This window comes from Myodes glareolus, chromosome 18, assembly GCF_982192425.1.
Source record: "Myodes glareolus chromosome 18, mMyoGla1.1, whole genome shotgun sequence".
Lineage (NCBI taxonomy): Eukaryota > Metazoa > Chordata > Mammalia > Rodentia > Cricetidae > Myodes > Myodes glareolus.
In genome coordinates, this window is record NC_142043.1 from 10,009,929 (window position 1) to 10,016,764 (window position 6,836).

Here is a 6,836-nt window from a genome sequence, read left to right on the forward strand (position 1 = left end):
GGTCAACTAGGAAGCAGAGAACAAGACAGGAGCCAGGGACCACCTGCCCGAGTGACCTGCTTCCTCAAGCCAGGCCCCACACCCTCAAGATTTCCAGAACCTTCCAAAATAGTGGCACCGGATAGGAATCAAGCATTCAACCCAAGAGCTTGTGGGGCTATTTCAGATTCTAATCATATTATCAATGAAGGGAAATGATGGGACCAGCAAGATAGCAGAGCAAATAAAGGTGCTTGTCCCCAAGGCTGATGACCTTAGTCTGAAACTGTGACTCTCATGGTGGACAGGGAGAACAGAGTCTGGCAGTGCTGGCACACATCTTTAATCCCAGCACTGGGGCAGGGGCAAGCAGATGATCTCTGTGAATTCAAGGCCAGTCTGTTTTTATAGGTCAGCAAAGACTACATATTACTATTCCATCTCAAAACGAGAGCGCGCCTCCTCCCCTGAGTTCTACTTTTCTCACTGATGGACCAGCACTACAAAAGAAATGACTAATTATTGTTGTAATTTCCATAATTTGTTTTAAAAATCCCTATATAAGGGGGCTGGAGAAATGGCTCAGCGGTTAAGAGCATTGCCTACTCTTCCAAAGGTTCTGAGTTCAATTCCCAGCAACCACATGGTGACTCACAACCATCTGTAATAAGGTCTGGTTCCCTCTTCTGGTCTGCAGGCATACACACAGATAGAATACTGTATACATAACAAATAAGTAAATAAATAAATAAGAAGTAGAGAAGATGGGTACATAAAAAAAAGAATCCCTATATAACATCCTTAGTTTGGCCTCTTAGGCAGTAAATCCTAGAACATTTACCCTCTGTCTCTGCCTCCGCTACTTAGCCTGTCACTGTATCACAGACCAGCCTGGATGACCTGTAAACAGCTGGGTGTGGCCATGTTGCTACACAACTTTTCTTAGAGACCACGGTTGTTGTGGAATATTATTTTAACTAGGCAAAGGCGTATTATATTTGTTTATGCTGCAGAATATTACTTTAACTGTGTAAAAGTATGTTACATTTTTTTAGCCAAAATTTTTGTGAATTAATTTCTCGTACTTAAAGTGCTCTTTGATGACATCCTTGGTCTGAGATTCTTTACCATCATCCCTCACGGCTACCCAGCTGCAACCAACCACTTCCCGTGACTTTCCCTCTCGATCACTTTTACAGAGGTCTATCTGTTCCCCTAATTTCTTGTCATCAACCTTGCTTAGGCTGACTTAGCACAAAGTGTCTCCACTGACTCGGCACACACGGGCTCATCAACACTGGACGCAAGCGCACAGAGATGGGCTTGACACTTGTCTAAGGCCTTGGCCACGTGTGTGTGCCACGTGCTCAGTCATCGTGGATGAGGGAGGCCTTCAGCACCTCTTGAAGAGCTGTACTGACGTACATCACACCTCCAGGTGCAATGCCCTCCTAGGCCGTGGCGGTGGATTACAGTGAGACCAAATCTTGAAAGCACCGAAGGCTCCACCTCCGCGCAACCTGGTGGGAAAATGCACGTGTGTCACATTTGCTTGTGTTGCATTTGTTTAGTTATGTAAAGATGCATTGTATTTACTTCACCTTGCCTGTCTAAGGCACCTCATTGGTCTAATAAAAAGCTGAACAGTCAATAGTTTGGCAGGGAAAGAATCGTAGGGAGAAAGAATAAACAAGAGGAGAAATCTAGACTCAAGAGAAGAGAGAGAAAGAGGAGGAGAGAAGGAGGGAGACACCTGGGACCAGACGCCAGCCAGCCCCCAGTCAGCAGCCATGAGAAGCAGTGAAAGTAAGATATACACGGAAAGGAAATAAAAAGCCCCAAGGCAAAAGGGATGAAGAGAAACAGGCTAATTTAAGTGAAAAGAGTTAGCTAGAAATAAGCCTAAGCTAGGCCGAGCATTCATAACTAATAAGAAGTCTGTGTGTCATGATTTGAGAAGTGGTTGGTGGCCCCCCAAAAAAAGCCTAGTACAAATGGGTGGCAGAATTCAGTCATTATAACAGAACTCTGGGAGCCCTTAGCCAGCCTGATGGTGTGGTGCAACAGGCCAAGAAAAACCTCCACAGGGACCAGATGAGCCAATGTTTGCTTGAATACTTCACTGGACCAAAGCAGGCTGGGTGAAAGCCTGAAGTCTCCTGAGAACAAAGCCCACTCAGAGGAAGGCAGAAGTAAGCAAAGGGAGGGCCTAGGGCTGTTGTTTTAAGCCCAGAGCACACAGCAACAGCAGCAAACCTCAACCCTGGGTCCTGCAGTTCCGGGAGCACATCTGATCCATTGCCATTGTTAGCTAAACCCCTTAGAAGTGGCTTTTCTGATGCTTGCACTGATACAAGCTCACAAAAGACCGGTGTTATCCAGCCTGGGGCATTCAGGGAAGACTTCCAAGTGGAGGAGCCATCCTGATGGGCCTTAGAGTCAGCAGTGAAAGCAAATGGCAGAAAGGATATTCCGGGTCAAGGGCAGGGTGAGAGGAAGGCCAGCTGCACAGCGCAAGTGTCAGGTGACAGAGCTGGGGGTGGGCAGGATGAAATGGGAGGTTTGAGAAAGCACACCCTGCACCCTGTGTGCCAGGCTGGGTGCTGATTCAGTGTGTGTATATTATGTATATGAAATTATTATCATTATTGTGTGTATAATGTGTGTGGCTGTGAACACAGGTGCTCATGGAGTGTGTGTGGACTGTGTGGAGGTCAGAGGACAGCTTTCAGGAGTCAGGAGTCAGTTCTCTTTCTGTTGTGGGTTCTAGGGACGCAACTCAGATATCAGGGATGGCAAGGTCTTTTACTCACTGACCATCTCACCAACCCTGGAATGGGTCTTGGGCAGAGCATGACAAGTTCAGCCCGGCAGTCTGGGAACTGACCCCATGGCTCACGAACGCAGGATAGTTAAAACTGAACAGACTTTTCAAAAGTGCCCCCCCAACTAGACTGCACATTCCTTGAATAGAGAACTCTTTTTCTTTTTTATACAAGGTCGAATATGTAGACCAGGCTGGTCTTACACTCACCAAGATGACCAGTTTCCACTTGAGTACTAAAATTACAGATGCATGTCATAATGCCTTGTTGTGTGATACTGGGGACCAAATCCAGAGTGTCACACATTAGGCAAGCATTTTGCCGGCTGGGCTGTAATCCCACCTGCTCAGTCCTTACTGCCTTTTAAGACAAGGTCTTGCTGTGTAGCCCAGGCTGACCTACCACTTGCGGCTCACCTGCCTCAGCTTCCAGCTTGCCAGGGATACAGGTGTGAACAACCAGGTCTAGCCTAGAGCTTTTTGACCACTATGGATGATGGATGCATTGAAGGGAGGTTCTTGGAGAGAATCAGACTGGAAGTAAGGGTCCAGTTCAGAAGCCAGAATGTTCCAAGCCATCAGTAGTGAGGGTCTCAGTGGCAAGCAGAGTGCAAGTGGCAAAGAGGGAATGAATGGCTGTGGAAAATGCTTAGGAAGCCACTTGGCAGGACAAGGTGGCTGAGTGCATGTGCAGAGGAAGGGATAGGAGAATGCAGTGGTTCTTATGGGTCGATGGGAGAAGCATGCTCTAGGTGAAGGCAGTGATGTCAGGGCTGAAGATTTGCCTCAAATGGCAGCATGGTCATCTAGCATGCACGAAGTCCAGGGTTTGGTCCCCAGTACCACACAAACCAGGCTTGATTACACACCTGGAATCCAACACCTGAGAGATGAAAGCAGGGGAATCAGAAGTTCAGTGATGACTTGAGCTGGAGACATTTTGAGTGTGAAAACCCTTGAGGCACACAGGAATAGGTGTGGGATAAAACTCTAAGAAAAGATGGTACAAGAAGCCCCCAGCTGCAGGTGGTAGTTAAATCCAAGGGAGTAAGGGGCTGGAGGGATGGTTCAGCGGTTAATAGCACTGGCCACTTTCCCAGAGGACCAGAGTTCAGTTCCCAGCACCTACATGGTAGCTCACAACCATCCGTAATCCAGTTCCAGGAGATCTGATACCCTCTTATGATCTCTGCAGGCACCAGGTAAGCATGTGACATACATACGAACATGCAACTTACCTACATAAATAAATAAAAATAAACCAAGATAGTAGGACTGGAAGATGGCATAGTGGTTAAAGGCACTTGCTACCCAATGTCGCAAACTGGTTCAGTGCCCGGATCTTACACAAAGGTGGAGCAGAGAACTAATTCCACAAAGTTCTCTTCTGACCCCTACATGTGCCGTAGCATGTATGGCCACATATACACATAGAATATTGATAATAAATATAAGGTAATTTTAAATTAAATCAAACATGAAAGTAGGTTGAATTGTCCAAGTGTGAGCGCAGGCTTGGGTCCAGCTCAGAAGTGTGAAAATCCCAGGGTCTTAGTCAGGGTTTCTATTGCTGTGGAGAGACACCATGAGCACAGCAACTCTTACAAAGGAAAGCATTTAACTGGGGGGCTCACTTACAGTTTCAGAGGTTTGGTGGGGAGCACGGTAGCGTGCAGGCAGACATGGTGCTGGAGGAGTAGCCAGAGTCCTACATTCTGCAAGCAACAGGAAGTCAACTGATACACTGGGCAGTATCCTGAGCCTAGGAAAGCTCAAAGCCCGCCCCCTAGTGACACACTTCCTCTAACGAGGCCGTGCCACTCCACTTTTGAAGAGCTGAGAATCCAGCTCAAGGCTGATACGCACAAAGCAAGCGCTCTACCACTGAGCTGCGTTCCCATCTATGCTCTCCTAGGAAGGCTCAGCTCCCCACACTCATGCTCTTATTCACTGTGGCAGAGTGGACTCCGGTGCTCAGAGGGAACCCCCAGGAAGGGAAAGCAGGTGCTGGTTATGAGAAGTTATCGGGTGTAAGGAACAGCAGCTGCATCACGCCCATGCGCACAGGAGGAGATGGGGTTCTGTGCAGAAAGCTTTGCACCCAGTCTAGGGGACCCATCCGTTCCGCTGACACTCAGTTACCTGACAACTAAAACTATCTCCGGCTAAGGAGCTCAGAGGTCAGATACAGATGAGTCGCGAAGAACATGGATCCTGAGAGATGAGGGGACAATCAGAAAAAAGAGGAAACCAGGGAGGGAGCCTGGGGCTCAGGCCTGGCATAGCATATGGCTGGGGGCAGTGTAAGGAAACCTAGGATACAGGCCAGCTCAGACACCACATCCAATAGGGACATAAAAAGGCTTCTTTTATGGCTGGAGAGATGGCTCAGGGGTTAAGAGCATTGCCTGCTCTTCCAAAGGTCCTGAGTTCAATTCCCAGCAACCACATGGTGGCTCACAACCATCTGTAATGGGGTCTGGTGCCCTCTTCTGGCCTGCAGGCATACACGTGGACAGAATATTGTATACATGATAAATAAATAAATTTTTTTTTAAAAAAAAGGCTTCTTTTATTTTTCTTCTGTTCATCCGTCATCCATTGTCTATTTGGGATACAGCCTTGATCTCCTACTCCAGCAGTCTACAAGTTAAGGTGTGAGGGCAGCTGGTGTCACAGTGGGTAGGTGGCACTCACCCGCAGGCTGATGATGTCACAGTGGGTAGGTGACACTCACCTGCATGCTGGTGATGTCACAGTGGGCAGGTGGCACTCACCCGCAGGCTAGTGATGTCACAGTGGGTAGATGACATGGTGGCACTCACTTGCATGCTGGTGATGTCACAGTGGGCAGGTGACACTCACCCGCAGGCTGGTGATGTCACAGTGGGTAGGTGACACTCACCTGCATGCTGGTGATGTCACAGTGGGCAGGTGGCACTCACCCACAGGCTAGTGATGTCACAGTGGGCAGGGCAGGTGGCACTCACTTGCATGCTGGTGATGTCACAGTGGGCAGGTGGCACTCACCCACAGGCTGGTGATGTCACAGTGGGCAGGTAGGACGGTGGCACTCACCTGCAGTCCCCATTCTAGGGAGGCCAAAGGAGGACTGCCACAGTTCTGGCCTTGAGACCAGCCTCGGCAAAGGCAATTTAGTGAGATTCACTCTCCATCCCCTCCACTCCCCTGTCTCTCACTATGTTGCTTTGGCTGTACTGTCCTCTGCCACCAAGTTCTGGGATTAAAGGTACGCACAGTGAGATTTCCTCTCAGCCTCATCTCCCTCAAGACTGTGAAAAGGAAGCTGACATGCCAGGGCCGCCCTCCCGTTACGTCCATGCTATGCTGTCTGTCTCACTCCTGCACAGAAGCCTCTCCAAGCCGGAGACCTCATTACACCCACCGTTGCTGTTCTCTAAAGGAAGACTGCTCACGGCTTGTCACGATAGGGTTCATTTCCTGATCTTCAGTGAGAGATTTCCAACCACTCAGCCCAAAGTGCCTATGTCCACCACCACAGACAGACTAAAGTGGTCTGTAGTCCTTCATGTCAAGGCTTCTGCATGCATCTCCCAGGGCCCTGGCACACAGGTCAATGCCACCTCACCCAGTCCCATGGACTTCAATCCACAGTGCCAGGGACATAGCCCCACAGCGTGGTCTTCTATCTGGGCCAGTATAGTAAACTGATAAGCTTCCTGCAGAGGCTGGAGCCCCCCTTAGTGTAAGGGGGAGTCTACAGAGTGCCTGGAAGGATCCTGGCACAGCTCATTAAGATATCAACCCTTAATGAAATATTTCTTTGTTTAAATTGTCATTTATCTTGGGGAACAGAGGCCTTGGTGGGAAGACTGCCCTTACATCCTCCCTCACCTCCACTCAGCAGACTCTGGAGTTTTCTGAAAGACTGCAAAGGGTAGATGAGGAGGGGAGAAAATTCCAGAGAAAAGGACAACTCAGTAGAAGGGAAATGGGGGTCACAGAGGAAAGAACTGCAGTGAGCCAATGGTGGGCAAACATCCAAAGAGCC

General features: G+C 48.8%; 1 pseudogene; it reads right to left on the reverse strand.

Annotated features, from left to right (window-relative positions):
• Positions 1-1,030: 1,030 nt before the first annotated feature.
• Positions 1,031-1,406, reverse strand: LOC125407577 (small ribosomal subunit protein eS12 pseudogene; annotated as a pseudogene).
• Positions 1,407-6,836: the final 5,430 nt, after the last annotated feature.